Source organism: Oncorhynchus gorbuscha, linkage group LG10 (genome assembly GCF_021184085.1).
Source record: "Oncorhynchus gorbuscha isolate QuinsamMale2020 ecotype Even-year linkage group LG10, OgorEven_v1.0, whole genome shotgun sequence".
Classification (NCBI taxonomy): domain Eukaryota; kingdom Metazoa; phylum Chordata; class Actinopteri; order Salmoniformes; family Salmonidae; genus Oncorhynchus; species Oncorhynchus gorbuscha.
In genome coordinates, this window is record NC_060182.1 from 16,659,384 (window position 1) to 16,675,976 (window position 16,593).

General features: G+C 40.7%; 1 protein-coding gene across 1 annotated transcript in view; it reads right to left on the reverse strand.

The window, feature by feature from the left end:
• The window catches only part of opn7b (opsin 7, group member b), a 173,998-nt gene that overhangs the window by 90,330 nt on the left and 67,075 nt on the right, over nucleotides 1–16,593 (reverse strand). The window lies entirely within an intron of this gene.

Below are 16,593 nucleotides of genomic sequence, written 5' to 3' on the forward strand. Positions count from 1 at the left end.
TCTCCCTCTCCCTCTCCCTCTCCCTCTCTCCCTCTCCCTCTCCCTCTCCCTCTCCCTCTCTGTCTCTATCACAGTTTGTACTGACACTATCTCTCCCTCTCCCTCTCCCTCTCCCTCTCCCTCTCCTCTCCCTCTCCTCTCCCTCTCCCTCTCCCTCTCCCTCTCCCTCTCCCTCTCCCTCTCCCTCTCTACCACAGTTTGTACTGACACTACCTCTCCCTCCCTCTCCCTCTCCCTCTCCCTCTCCCTCTCCCTCTCCCTCTCCCTCTCCCTCTCCCTCTCCCTCCTCTCTCCCTCTCCCTCTCCCTCTCCCTCTCCCTCTCCCTCCCCTGTCTCTATCACAGTTTGTACTGACACTATCTCTCCCTCTCCCTCTCCCTCTCCCTCTCCCTCTCCCTCTCCCTCTCCCTCTCCCTCTCCCTCTCTCTGTCTCTACCACAGCTTGTTCTGATACTATCTCTCCCTCTCCATGTCTCTACTGCAGTTTGAGATTGAATTCCTCAGTCCAATACAGCACCACTGGTCATCTCCTTCCACAGCACAAAACGTCAAATGGACTGAGTGTTTCCATGACATAGACAGACCAGGTGAATCAAGGTGAATCCCATGATCCCTTTTTCATTACACTTGTTAAATTCACTTCAATCTGTGAGGGAGAGGAGACAGGTTAAAGAAGGATTGTTGAACTATTGACACGTGGATTGTGGACTGTATGTGAACCATTCAGAGGGTGAATGGGCAAGAGGAAAGATTTAAGTACATTGGGGTATGGAGTATGGTAGTAGTTTTTCATGCTCAACAGTTTCCTGTGTGTATGTATCAAGAATGGTCCACCACCCAAAGGACATCCAGCCAACTTGACACAGCTGTGGGAAGCATTGGAGTCATTATGGGCCAGTATCCCTGTGGAATGCTTTTGACACCTTTATATAGTCCATGCCCGACGAATTGAGGCTGTTCTGAGGGTAATCTGGGCTGTAATTCAATATTAGGGAGGTGTTCCTAATGTTCTGTTCACTCTGTGCACATTATTGAACACTAATCTGAATTCAGAACCATCATCATCAACTCGTGGTGATTGTGCTTTTATAGTTGTGAGTGCTTTCTCCCTCTCTATGGCTTTCATCATTTCAGAATGTCAGACCACTCAATAGATGTCATGAGTCTCTCGTAGTTAAACACCCCATACAAAAACACATTCCTCCTTGCCCTCATCCTCTCATGCTCTATAACTCCTCTGCACCCCTACTCTCACTCCCTCTGCGCTATACCTACCAACCCTCATCCCCATCTCTCCATTAATCCTCTCCGTACCCTCATCTATCACTTCCCTCTTCCTTTGCTAATTCGTTGCCACCCATAAATTGCGTAGGCAGCTCAACCTAGCTCAGCGATGAAAGGTTGATGTGTGGTTTTCTGCTTACTTCACTCGTATAATCTCACTTTTTTAAAGCGGCAATCAGCAGTTGAAATAATAACAAACCACCCTCCCTGCGCTGTTTCAGTAAACATCTGAGGGATATGGCTGGAGAAATGTAACCACGGTCAAATTCATAGATAGAGCTATGTACGGACGACCATCCATCATATCAAAACTAGAGTTTTAACCATCATTTGAGGCTCTATAGTATTTGTTTACGTTTACTTTGTTTACAAAGATTGGAGTAAAACAAGCTTATATTTTGGGTTCTGATGGGGTACGACAGTTAAATTAAGCTCATTAGGCATTTCTAAGTTATATTGAATGGGTTCATATGACTCATTTAACGTATATAGCAACTGCAGATTGCCCCTTTAATGACTCAATTCCTCGTTAATGATTCTGGGCGCTGGCGCAGTGGCATGCTGGCAGGTTGAAAGAGTGGGAGGAAAGGGAGTGGGTGTATGTTTTATGATGTGTTTGAGTGTATACATGCATGTACTCAATAAACATGTGTCAAGTGTGGGCGTGCCTTTCTTGAGGAAGTTTTCTCACAGCAGGGGAGGGAGGAGGAGTGTGGCTGTTGACGAGGATGTGTTTCCATGGATTCGAACCTTGCACAACACAAAGTGAAATGAAATGTGTCAATTTATGATCTGGATTTAAATTAGAGCATCATTGGGGCGGGCCCTCGTTATGATCTCCGTTGTTATGCAATCAATGGGTTGTCAAACAGGTAGGATGAGATCTGTGGCGCTTGAAAAATCGGAATGAGAAAAGGGCAAGTGAAAAATGATAAATGTACAGTATCTCGCTGGCAGCACTGTAAAACATTGAATATGCAATAAAAACAAGATAGGTGTGGATTTTACCAGTCTTATTTGAAAAACCTATGTTTAAGCCGCATGCAGTATATTCATGCTCAACAGAAACTCAAGCCATTGCATATGTCAGACGTCATCTGAACTGTGCAACCACAATGAAGAAAGCCAGCAGTTAGTGTGTCAGACAGTCGTAAGGAGAATACACTGACACACCTGCAAAACGTGTGCAGGCTCAGTAGGTGGAGAGCCTGACCCTGTGTGGCTGCCTGTCGATGGGTTTATCACGTCATTCTTATGCAACAGTCACCAATCACACACACACACACACACACACACACACACACACACACACACACACACACACACACACACACACACACACACACACACACACACACACACACACACACACACACACACACACACACACACACACACACACACACACACACACACACACACACACACACACACACACACACACACACATTGAAACACGTAATCCTGACACACAAATAATCTTCCCAAGATCAACAAGGTAGGCTTCTAAACACCTGCTTTTGCATCACATGTGTGCGAGGACATGTACCAGATTGTATATAAACTTCCAGTCAGGAACATTCACTAGCTCGTGACTGACAGACTGTTGAGTTGGGAAGTCCTGTACATGCATAAAGGATCTGCATTCAGAAACGATCTGCGGTAGTGTATCAATACCTCCAGTCCATCAGTCGTTCCGTTCGTAACCAGCCAATTAAAGTGCCATTAAATTCCAATGCATTTCCATACAGCACATTTGACATGTCGAACAAGATAGAAAAAAACAACACTAAATATAAGAGTTTCATAGTATCTAGAAAGCTATGTATCACATCTGGCATGTAAAAATGCTGTGTGCCAGATATTTTAAAACGTTGTTTTCTTCCAGCAAGCACTCAATCGAGATGGAGGGATGTAACATTTCAAATAGAATGTCTTGAAATGGAGAGGAGGCTCTAGAATAGAATTTGGTCTTTCTGCTATTAGACCATAGAAACGCATTGAATAACAGATTCATACATGAAAATAAAGATGGTAAAAAAAGAAATCAAAAGGAAGTTTGTTTTAAAGTGTCTGTTCTATATCTTAGATATATAAGAAAGATGAGAAAATTATGTTAAAAAAATATTTAAAACACTTTTTTGGGGGGCACTAAACTACTTCCATATATACTTCCATTCATTTAAAAAAAAAATTGCACTGGGAAACCTTCAGACGAGTTTTGTAGGGCTTGTCGCTGTCCTAGAGTGTGCGTGTGAGTGTGTGTGTGCGCGTCTGGGTGCATGTGTGCGTGGATGTGTGTGTGTGTGTGTGCACGCGGATGTGGGTGTGTAGCATATAACAGGTGTCTTTATTTGGACAGACAGACTCATACATAATGCATGTGGGGCTTAAAGGATGGCTGACATTTGGCTGTTCGTCAGTTAGGATACATCGGCTCTAGGGAAATGGTCTGTGTCCCTGATACTCTGGAGCCTCGCATGCACACACACACACACACACACACACACACACACACACACACACACACACACACACACACACACACACACACACACACACACACACACACACACACACACACACACACACACACACACACACACACACACACACACACACACACACACACACACACACACACACACACACACACAGTGAAACACACAGACAGACACAAAGGGGTGGGTAGGCAGGGTTCGATACCGTTGGACTGGGCAGTTTGACACCTTTTTAACTGGTCACACGGGTGACAGTGATACAATGTTGCCTGTTGATGTTAGCTTTTGGTTCACCATTTTTTATCAATGACTTATTCAAACAGTAATATGCAATTGACCAAAAATAACCCACCTTTCTGAAGAGGCAACAACGGCAAGGGAATGTCACTGTCTCTGTGTCAGGGTTCAACATACAGTGAACGTTTTGACTGTCTCTGTGTCAGGGTTCAACATACAGTGAACATTTTGACTGTCTCTGTGTCAGGGTTCAACATACAGTGAACGTTTTGACTGTCTCTGTGTCAGGGTTCAACATACAGTGAACGTTTTGACTGTCTCTGTGTCAGGGTTCAACATACAGTGAACGTTTTGACTGTCTCTGTGTCAGGGTTCAACATACAGTGAACGTTTTGACTGTCTCTGTGTCAGAGTTCAACATACAGTGAACGTTTTGGAAACTCTCTGGACCAGTCGATCGTCCCCATCAGTAATAAAACATATTTTAATAATGGTCATTTTAACCTAGGCTAAATAGTTTATTAAAAAAGCAGATGTATTTCCGAAGCTGTTTGACCGTTATCTAGATGATTTGTCATACGCGCGCCCTAGGATCTTAATGTGAGCTAGTTTGCCACAGCAGGAAAATAATCCTGCAGTAACAGGAAATGTGACTTATCATGTGGATTATAATAGATAGACATTTTTGTAGGGGTTGATACATTTTTCATTAGGGCAAATCAAATCTGACATTTTAAACTTCTACAGGATCGGTGTCCCTATAACGCAACAGTTGTTATTAACGTGCGCTAATGTGACTAGAAGGACACTGTAAGTAACAGCCAGCTTTCCATGCTACAGACATGTATTATATGGGCAGAAAGCTTAAATTCTTGTTAATCTAACTGAAGTGTCCACTTTACAGTAGCTATTACAGTAAGAAAATACCATGCTATTGTTTCAGGAGAGTGCACAAAAAACGTTTATTACATGAAACAGGTTTGATACATTTACCTCTGAAGGTAGATCAATTACTTACATTCATTAATCTTGCTCTGATTTGTCATCCTGAGGGACCCAAAGATCAATTGTATAATATTTTTGTTTGAAAAAATCAATTTTCATATTCAAATGTAGGAACTGGTTTCTATAGTTTTAACCCCTGCTGTGTCTGCAGTAATGCAAAGCTTCACTGGATCAGTCTGAAACTTTGCACATGCACTGCTGAAATCTAGTGGCCAAATTCTAAATTATGCCTAAACTCCTATGTGATTTAATGTTAACTAATGTTTTTTGGTTTGTATACACTTTTACCAGATCTAATGTGTTATATTCTCCTACATTATTTTCACATTTCCACAAACTTCAAAGTGTTACCAAGAAGATGCATATTCTTGCTTCAGGTCCTGAGCTACAGGCAGTTAGATTTGGATATTGGTAAAAAGGGTCCGATCCCCAATTACATTACTGATGTGCATATCCTTCTCAGCAACAAAAGCCCTCAAATAGCTGGTTGTTGCGTGGAGCAAAGACCGACAACAGTAGCAGTAGGAAAAATGTACGGTATCTACCAGTAAATGCTAAGGCAAGAATGGGTATGCAAACTAGGTATTAAAAAAAATCATATTCTTGTTTGAATATTTGCAATGCGCAATTCAATCAGCATGGAATAGCCTACCTTGAAATCTGACATTTCCTCTAGGCTATTTGGTCCTTGAAAAGTCATTGAAGTTGTGGTAGCCGATTTAGAAGTTCTACTGCTCCAATATAATTTATTTCATTTCTGATCGGTTTTTATGAGAGTTGTAGGTGCCGTCATTGGTTTCCCACCATTTCAATTGAAACTAGTCTGTTGGCTTGTTTCAGTCAAACCATGTGTGGTTATTAGGCTATGAGCAAGACAACATTGAATGTTGGCTTCAACACAAAGCATTCCATTACAAAGGGGCACGGCTTTTGGTTACTTTCTCATTTTAAAACATTATACAGTAACCCCTTAATAACTATTCAATATCTCAAATGGCGTGAATGATTAGCTACCACATGAACATACTTTATTAGTGTGTTTGTGTCAGGATCATGCAGTCCATTGCCCACGTTATTCTGACATATTGTAGAATGTACAAATAACGTGGATGTCAATGCATAATGCCATTGGGTAAGAACATTAATTTGTTGAATTGACTTGATTTAACCTTAACCTTTTATCAGGGAGTTGTAAGAACATGATGGGAGACAGAGAGCTGGTGTCAAGCGCAGGGCGCAGCAGGTGTATATTTGTAAAGGACCACAGGAGGAAGCAGGTAGCTGGGTCCAGGGGCAGGCAGAAGGTCATACACAGGGGTCCATAAAGACAGTACAGGCAGGGAACAGGCTAATAACGCCATCTGGGAGATCAGGCAATAGGTAGATAACAGGAAATCCGACAGGCTAAAGTACAGGCAGGGAATAGGCAAAAGGCGTCGTTAGTGAGGCAGGCCAAAACTGTCATACACAGGAGGAATCAATTACAGGTAAAAGAACAGAGGTCTGAATAGAAGTGTGTCACAAAACAAACAAAACCTCTAGTGTGTGATAATAACATGCAGGTGTGTGAACAGGTGAATTCAGGTGACTTGGATCTGGAAAGTGAGCTGCGTTCAGGGGATCTACATGTTTGAGAGTGTGAGTTGGAAGCAGACGTTACAGGAGTCATACTGAGACCAAGGTTTCTTTCACAGATTTCACAGAATAAATGAGAGAAATGACAGAAAATGCACACATCAGAATATAAATACAAAATGCAAGCAGAAAGAAAAACATTCATACAAATAAACACATTCATCAGTAATAAGGTCCTCAATCAGCTTTCTGAGTCACCAAAATATTACATTTAAGAACATTTGAAGATTGTTCCACAAGGTGAGTAGACGACGCCAGGACAGCGGAGTCAATCACCACCTTCCGGATACACCTGAAACCCCACCTCTTTAAGGAATACCTAGGATAGGATAATTAATCCCTCTCACCCCCCCCCTTAAGATTTAGATGCACTATTGTAAAGTGACTGTTCCACTGGATGTCATAAGGTGAATGCACCAATTTGTAAGTCGCTCTGGATAAGAGCGTCTGCTAAATGACTTAAATGTAAATGTAAATGTAGACACCAAAGGGATTTCCAGAGTTAGCCATCCCTGAGACCGGGTGTGGTAACTCATGAGGTTAAAATGTTGTAATGATGTTAGGTACTGTAGGTACAGTAGTAGTTTTTGTAATAGGGGTTTATAAAGTACACCGAGTAAAAAGCATTAGGAGCACCTTCCTAATATTGAGTTGCACAACATTTTGCGCTCAGAACAGTTCTTTACACACTCAAACTGGTGTGCCCGGCACCTACTACCATACCCTGTTCAAAGACCCTTAAATATTTTGTCTTGCCCATTCACCCTCTGAATTGCGCACATGTACAATCCATGTCTCAATTGTATCAAGGCTTAAAAATCCTTCTTTAAACCTGTCTCCTGCCCTTCATCTACACTGATTGAAGTGGATTTCACAGGTGACGTCATTAAGGGATCATAGCGTTCACCTGGATTCACCTGGTCAGTCTATGTCATAATGTTGTGTACACTCAGTGTACATGAAAACATAGCAATGTATTCATCTACATTACATCAAAGAGGGCCAAACAACTTTCTAGTAGAGAAGGCATTGATGAGTATTAAAACGATTCCTAAGTCACTGCTATATTGACAACGTTTCCATCCGAAACGGATCTTCGTCGGGTCAAACACACAGTGCTCACATCACACATTTCACCTCACATGACCATTGCGGACATGACGCACAGCGGGTGCAAAACACATTTGTGTATCTCTAATAATGAAATAACAATGAGATGGGTGCATGTCATGGTTCCAGAAAAGTATATTTACAAAATGACCAAGTGGGTAACCTGGAAGGCAAGACAAATCAAAGGAAAGTAACATATTCAGGTAACAAATGGTCTGATATCAAACTCTTGGTTCAGTCGTCTAGGAGACATGGTTCACAAACGGTGAATCCAATACAATTCTCTTCTCAATAATAGATTATCAGTATCTAGTTTTATACTAGTGTACTTTATTTGCCCTAGGGGGCAGTATTTTCACTTTGGATGAATTGCGTGCCCATAGTGAACTGCATCCTACTCTGTCCTAGATTGCTAATATATGCATATTATTATTACTATTGGATAGAAAACACTCTGGATTTTCTAAAGCTGTTTGATTTATGTCTGTGAGTATAACAGAACTCATAGGGCAGGCAATCTTCCAAACAGGAAGTGAAATTTTGAATGCGGGTCTAATTTTAAGTCATCGCCTCTTCACTTCCAAATAAGATATGGATCTGTTAGCAGTTGCTGCGCCTTCCACTAGATGTCCTCATTCAGTAGAACGTGGAATGGAGCCTCTGGTGTGAACTTTGACCGAATGGGAGGGGAATGAGTCACTGTCCCGACAGAATGCCATGTCCTGGTTGCACATTTGTCTGTAGATATCACCATCGTTCCATTTGGCTGCAGATGAAAACGTATGATCCGGTTGGAACGTTATTGGATATATATGAAAATAACATCCTGAAGATTGATTCTCTACTTAGTTTGACCGGTTTATTCAACCTGGAATATATATTTTTGAAGTTTTCATCCTAGTTCTCCTGGACCAGCTTCAGCTTTTGGGCACGTGAGCTGAAAGTGCATGTATCTTTAGTCAAAGTTTATGATTAGTATTTCTGTTATCTGGCGTAGCTCTCTGTAATTCCTCTGGATATTTTGGAGGCATTTCTGAACATGGTATCAATGTAAACCAAGATTTGTGGATATAAATATGCATATTATCAAAAGATTATCAAAAGGTTAGTGATTCATTTTATCTCTAATTCTGCTTTTGTGACTCTATCTTTGGCTGGGAAAAATGGCTGTGTTTTTATTTTATTTGGTGGTGGTCTAACATCAATATATGTTGTGTTTTCGCTGTAAAACATTAAAAAAATCGGACATGATGGGTACATTAACAAGATGTTTGTCTTTCATTTGCTGTATTGGACTTGTGAAAGTTAAATATTTCTCTTAACAGTGTGTGATCAATAGTATCAATATTGATCAGAATAAAGAAAGTTATTATTCTTAAAGTGGCAATACATACTTTTTTGCATACATTTTGGGATGAGTTGTTTTCTATAGTCTATTACAACAATTACTTATAAAATGTAGGTCGTTGAAATTGACAATTAAGTGCTTGAAAATGTCCATGTCAGGTCACCCATGATACAAGTCAGTATTCAATGTCCATCCATGTCTGGATGCGCGAAGACATGAAATTGGCCACTAGGGGCAATAGTGAGCACTGTTATCTTCAATTACGTTTTGGTTTTGGATGGGGATGGTGGATGGGTGTAAGCGTCTGCCTCTGCCTCTGCCTCTGGTGCCAAAGGTTGCATATTTGAATCCAGCACTATAAATCCATTTTTTATATTTTTGGTTTTAAGCCTATCCCAAACCTTCTCTTAACCATTTGGAGTTAATGAGTAAAAAAAAACAAGATGGCGCCGATAGAGATAGCAGCTTCGCTTCAAGTCCTTAGGAAACTGTGCAGTATTTAGTTTTTTTATGTGTTATTTCTTACATTGTTAGCCCAGAAAACGTTTAGTGTTATTACATACAGCCTGGACATCAAAGAGATGTCAACTTACCAGCTCAACCAGAAATACGACTTTCCCAAAGCAGATCCTTTGTCTGACCTCCCAGGGCATTTGAACTGATTCCAGAGGCAGACCCAAAACAATGCCTTCGGAGGAAACGGTGCCAGAGCAGTCTTCTAGTGAGGCGTCGGATGCACACACACCACCCAACAATTCTGAGTATATTACTCGCTTATGTCCAGTCCCTAGTTTTTAAAAATGTATTTTACCTTTATATAATTAACTAGGCAAGTCATTTAAGAACAAATTCTTATTTTCAATGATGGCCTAGGAACAGTGGGTTATAACTGCCTGTTCAGGGGCAGAACGACAGATTTGTACCTTGTCAGCTCTAGTTCAATGCTCTAACCACTAGGCTACCCTGCCTAGTGGTTAAATGTCAACGAAATTAGGGCAAGAGTTGCTTTCCAAAGAGATGTCCGGGATTGTAACATACTCTGTTTCAAGGAGACATGGCTAGCTGGGGACATGCTGTTGGAGTCCATACAGCCGATGGGATGTTCAGTGCATTGGGCAGACAGGAACAAACATCTCTCTTGTAGGAAGAAGGGCCTGGGTATATGTTTCATGATTAATGCCTCGTGGTGTAATTGTAACAACATACAAGAACTCAAGTCCTTTGGTTCACCTGACCTAGAATTCCTCACAATCAAATTCCGACCATATTATCTCCCAATAGAACTCTCCTCGGTTATCATCACAGCCATGTATATCCCCCCACAATCGGATACCAAGACGGCCATTAAGGAACATCACTGAACTTTATGCAAACTGAGACTGCATTTATTGTAGTTGGTGATTCTAACAAAGCTAATCTGAGAACAAGGTTACTTAAATTCTATCAGCATATCGATTGCAGTACACGAGCGAGTAACATACCCGACCACTGCTACTCTAACTTCCGTGATGCATACAAGGCCCTTACCCACCCTCCTTTTGGCAAATCTAAACATGACTCCATCTTGTTGCTCCCCATCCTATAGGCAGAAACAAAAACAGTAAGTGCCTGTGTTTATGCTGGTAAGCGCTGGTCTGACCACTCGGATTCCATGCTTCAAGATTGCTTCGATCACATGGACTGAGATATGTTCCGGGTAGCCTCAGACAATAATGTTGACGTATAAGCTGACTCAACGAGCAAGTTTATAATAGGAGATGTTGTTCCCACTGTGACTATTAAAACCTTCCCGAACCAGAAACCGTGGATTGATGGCAGTATCCGTGCAAAACTGAAAGCATGTACCACCGTATTTAATCATGGCAAGGCGACTGAAAACATGACCGAATACAAACAGTGTAGTTATGGCCTCCGCAAGGCAATCAAACAAGCAAAGCGTCAGTGTAGAGACAAAGCGAGTCACAATTCAATGTCTCAAACACAAGATGTATGTGGAAGGGTCTACAGACAATCACAGATTTAAAAAACTAAACCAGCCCCATCGCGGACATCCACGTCTTTCTCCCAGACAAATTAAACAGCTTCTTTGTGCGCTTTGAGGGCAATACAGCGCCACCGACACGGCCCACTATCAAAGACTGTGGGCTCTCCTTCTTAGTGGCCGACGTGAGTAAAACATTTAAACATGTTAACCCTCGCAAGGCTGCCGGCCCAGACGGCATCCCTAGCCATGTCCTCGGAGCATCCGCAGTCAGATTCTCCAACTACATTGAATGAACTACAGGACAAAATACAATGTGGTGTTGATGGTATCCTCAATTAAATGACAAAATATACATACCACAAATTACAACTGGCTATACTTAACTTTTTATGACTGCAGGGGCAGTATTGAGTAGCTTGGATGAAAAGGTGCCCTACTCAACAAATTGGATGCAGTCTATCACAGTGCCATCATTTTTGTCACCAAAGCCCCATATACTACCCACCATTGCGACCTGTACGCTCTCGTTGGCTGGCCCTCGCTTCATACTCGTCGCCAAACCCACTGGCTCCATGTCATCTACAAGACCCTGCTAGGTAATAATATAATAATAATATATGCCATTTAGCAGCAGACGCTTTTATCCAAAGCGACTTACAGTCATGTGTGCATACATTCTACGTATGGGTGGTCCCGGGGATCGAACCCACTACCCTGGCGTTACAAGCGCCATGCTCTACCAACTGAGCCACAGAAGGACCCTCTTTATCTCAGCTCCCTGGTCACCATAGAATCACCCACCCGTAGCATGCGCTCCAGCAGGTATATCTCTCTGGTCACCCCCCCAAAGCCAATATTTCCTTTGGCCACCTTTCCTTCCAGTTCTCTGCTGCCAATGACTGGAACGAACTACGAACGTCTATGAAACTGGAAACACTTATCTCCCTCACTAGCTTTAAGCACCAGCTGTCAGAGCAGCTCACAGATTACTGCACCTGTACATTGCCGACCTATAATTTTGCCCCAAACAACTACCTCTTTCTACTGTATTTATTTTATATTATTTATTTATTTTGCTCCTTGCACCCCATTATTTTTATTTCTACTTTGCACATTCTTCCACTGCAAATCTACCATTCCAATGTTTTACTTGCTATATTGTATTTACTTTGCAACCTGGCCTTTTTTTACCTCCATTATCTCACCTCATTTACTCACATCGTATATAGACTTGTTTGTACTCTATTATTTGTTTTACTCCATGTGTCGTTGTATGTGTCGAACTGCTTTGCTTTATCTTGGCCAGGTCACAATTGTAAATGAGAACTTGTTCTCAACTTGCCTACCTGCTTAAATAAAGGTGAAATAAAACTTTAAAAAATAAAAAAAACTCTTGCCAATTATATGACCATATTAGAGACACATATTTCCCTCAGATACACAAAGAATTCAAAAAATGTAAATAAACTCCCATATCTATTGGGTAAAATACCTCAGGTTGCCATCACAGCAGCAGGATTTGTGACCTGTTGCCACAAGAAAATGACAACCAGTGAAGAACAAATACCATTTTAAATACAATGTATGTTTACTTATTTCCCTTTTGTACTTTAACCATTTTCACATAAAATGACATTTGTAAATGTCTTTATTCTTTTGGAACCTTTGTGAGTGTAATATTTACTGTTAATGTTTATTGTTTATTTCACTTTTGTTTATTATCTAGTTCACTTGCTTTGGCAATGTTAACATATTTTTCCCATGCTGATAAATCCCTGTTAGAGCCAGGCTGAATTACTGCCCCCTTTGGAGGAATTGCGTGCCCATAGTAAACAGAAAACAAATCTGTCCAAAATTGCTAATATATGTATATAATAATTATTATTGAATAGAAAACACTCTAAAGCTTCTAAAACCGTTCAAATTATGTCTGTATGTAAAGCAGAATTCTCATGGCAGCCATTCTCCCAAACTCTCTCTTGTCATCAGAAAAGTTGGGCCACTTTGACGTCATCGCCCTCACCCTTCCCAACCAGCTACGGATCTGGGAACAGTTTCTATCTCTTCAGCGCGATGTCACCTTTCAATGGGGCATTTCCTTGTGAGAATTGCACGCTCCCTTGCATTTTGGCGGGCTGAAACCTTTGGGTCACGTGAAAATACATGTACTTTCATGCGCGCGTCGGGTCCGGAGCTCTCTTTCTTTCAGGATTGACCAAATGATGTCGGTTTGTCTGTTCGAGCTAATAATTGTTTAACACGTTTAGAACATGCTAAAGCTTGATTCTGCACTTAGTTTGACCAGTTTAGTCAACATATAATATGTAATTTTGAAGTTTTGATGCGCATCCACTAGAATTTTGGCTGCATTTCAGACGGAATTTGTCGCGTTTGATAGCCCAAAGACACAGACTTGAAAACCAAACGCAGTTTTTGGTAAGTATGACTCCTTCCACGGCTTCTGATCAAAGAACATCAAAGGTAAGGGAATATTTATGTGGTAATTTTTGTGCTTCTGTGGACTCCAACATAGAGGAGACATAATGCTATTGTCTGATCGCCGTCTCATATTATAGCGTAGTGAACGAATTCTGTAATGGTAAAAATAAATGTAACACAGCGGTTGCATTAAGAAGAAGTGTATCTTTCTATCTATATGTAGAACATGTATATTTAGTCAAAGTTTATGATGTGTATTGGTTGTTATCTGACGTTATCTGGTGGAGCTATCATAATTTCTCCGGACATTTGAGTAGCATTTTTTCAACATGGCGTCATTGTAAACAGAGATTTATGGATATAAATTGCATATTATTGAAAAAACATAAATGTACTGTGTAACATGTCCTATTACTGTCATCTGATGAAGATTTTCAAAAGGTTAGTGAATTATTTTGCTTTTAATCCTGCGTTTGTTGATTGCATTTTTTGTTCAACATGGCTATTCAAATGAGCTGTCTTTTTGGTGGTGGTTTGACATAAATATGTGCTATGTTTTTGCCGTAAAACATTTTAGAAATCTGACATGCTGGCAAGATGAACAAGGTGTTTATCTTTCATTTGAGCTATATGAATTGTTAATGTGTGGAGGTCAAATATTTCTAAGAATATTTTTGCGTTCCATGCTCCACGTTCCAGCTGAACGTGGGAGGGGTCATTCCCAAATGGGAACCATTCCCGATAACAGGTTAAATTGAATTGAATTGAGAGAAGGAGATGGAGCAGAGGCAAGAACCTCTCTCTTAACCAGGGGTCAATTACGTTAATTGACTCTCCATGACCATATACATGGAGATCATTAAATTCCACTTAAAATCTCATGAGATGGAGATCTTCCTTCCAGCTGGGTCCCAGATAATCCCCTAACCACTACCCCTACTCACTCCCATAGATCTCACAGGATCACTCCCTCCTGACTCCCCTCATTATATCCTTCTGAAGTAACAGCAATCCCATGGTCTACCAATACTGCCTTGGATTTTTAATGAATTTATTTGCAAATTATGGTGAAAAATAAGTATTTGGTCAATAACAAAAGTTTATGAATTTGGTTTACTAGGCTAAACGCGCGAACAAAAAGGAGGTATTTGGACATAAATTATGGACATTATCCAACATTATCCAACAAAACAAACATTTATTGTGGAACTGGGATTCCTGTGAGTGCATTCTGATGAAGATCATCAAAGGTAAGTGAATATTTATAATGCTATTTCTGACTTCTGTTGACTACACAAGGCGGATATCTATGTGGGTTGTTTTGGTCTCCGAGCGTTATACTCAGATTATTGCATGGTGTGCTTTTTCAGTATTTTTTTTTTAAAATCTGACACAGCGGTTGATTAAGGAGAAGTGGATCTAATATTCCATGCATAACAGGTGTATCTTTTAGCTATGTTTATTATGAGTATTTCTGTAAATTGATGTGGCTCTCTGCAAAATCACCAGATATTTTGGAATTACTGAACATAACGCGCCAATGTAAACTCAGATTTTTCGATATAAATATGAACTTTACCGAACAAAACATACATGCATTGTGTAACATGAAGTCTTATGAGTGTCATTTGATGAATATCATCAAAGGTTAGTGATGAAAATTCTCTATTTCAGCTTTTTGTGACTCTTTGGCTGGAAAAATGACTGTGTTTTTCTGTGACTTGGCTCTGACCTAACATAATCATTTGGTGTGCTTTCGCCATAAAGCATTTTTGAAATCGGACACTGTGGCTGGATTTACAACTAGTGTATCTTTAAAATGGTGTAAAAAACTTGTATGTTTGAGGAATTTTAATTATGGGATTTTAGTTTTGAATTTGGCACCCTGCAGTTTCACTGGCTGTTGACGTGGTGGGATGCTAGCGTAGAGAGGTTAATGATCCAAGGTCAGTTTTGCATTTCACCTCCTGATGATTACGATGACTGACAGTGTTAGAATAAAAAAACACAAGGCTTAAACATGCTATCTCTCTCGCTCTCCATCTATCTCTCGTCTGTAGGTATGTTTTGATGTGAGAGAGGATGCCAACCCCCAGTCCCATCTTTGCCACTCACCCGCTCTTAACCTCTTGGTACTAACCTCTTGGTATTTTAAACGGGATATTTTGTCAGGAAAAGATGCTAGAATATGTATATAATTGACAGCTTTCAATAGAAAACACTAACGTTTCCAAAACTGTAAAGATATTGTCTGTGAGTATAACAGAACTGATGTTGCAGGCGAAAGCCTGAGAAAAATCCAATCCGGAAGTGAACCAGATTTTGAAAGCGTTGCGTTCCAATGACTCCCTATTCAGCTGTGAATGTACCATCAACGAGCCTACGCTTTCTACATATTCCCCAAGGTGTCTACAGCATTGTGACATAGTTTTACGCATTTCTATTGAAGATTAGCCATAGGCGGCCACATTGCGTAAGTGGTCGCATGGTGGCTCCGAGAGAGATTCTCGCGTAAAATACAGAGGTAGCCATTACTCCAATCGGTCCTAGTGGAAAACGAATTGTCCCGATGGCTATATTATCGAATAGAAAAGCAACTTTAGGATGGATTCTAAACAATGTTTACCATGTTTCTGACGATATCATGGAGCCGTTTTCGTGACTGCAATTTCCGGTCGATTTCTCAGCCAAACGTGAAGAACAAACGGAGCTATTTCGCCTACAAAAATACATCCGAAGTTCATCAAAGGTAAACGATTTAATTTGATTGCTTTTCTGATTTGTGACAAGGTTGCCTGCTGCTAGCAAGGCATAATGCTATGCTAGGCTATTGATAAACTTACACAAATGCTTTTCTAGCTGTGGCTGTAAAGCATATTTAGAACATCTGAGATGACAGGGTGATTAACAAAAGGCTAAGCTGTGTCTCAATATATTTCATTTGTGATTTTCATAAATAAGAATATTTTCTAGGGATATTTATGTCTGTTGCGTTATGCTAATTAGTGTCAGGCGATGATTACCCTCCCGGATCCGGGATGGGTAGTATC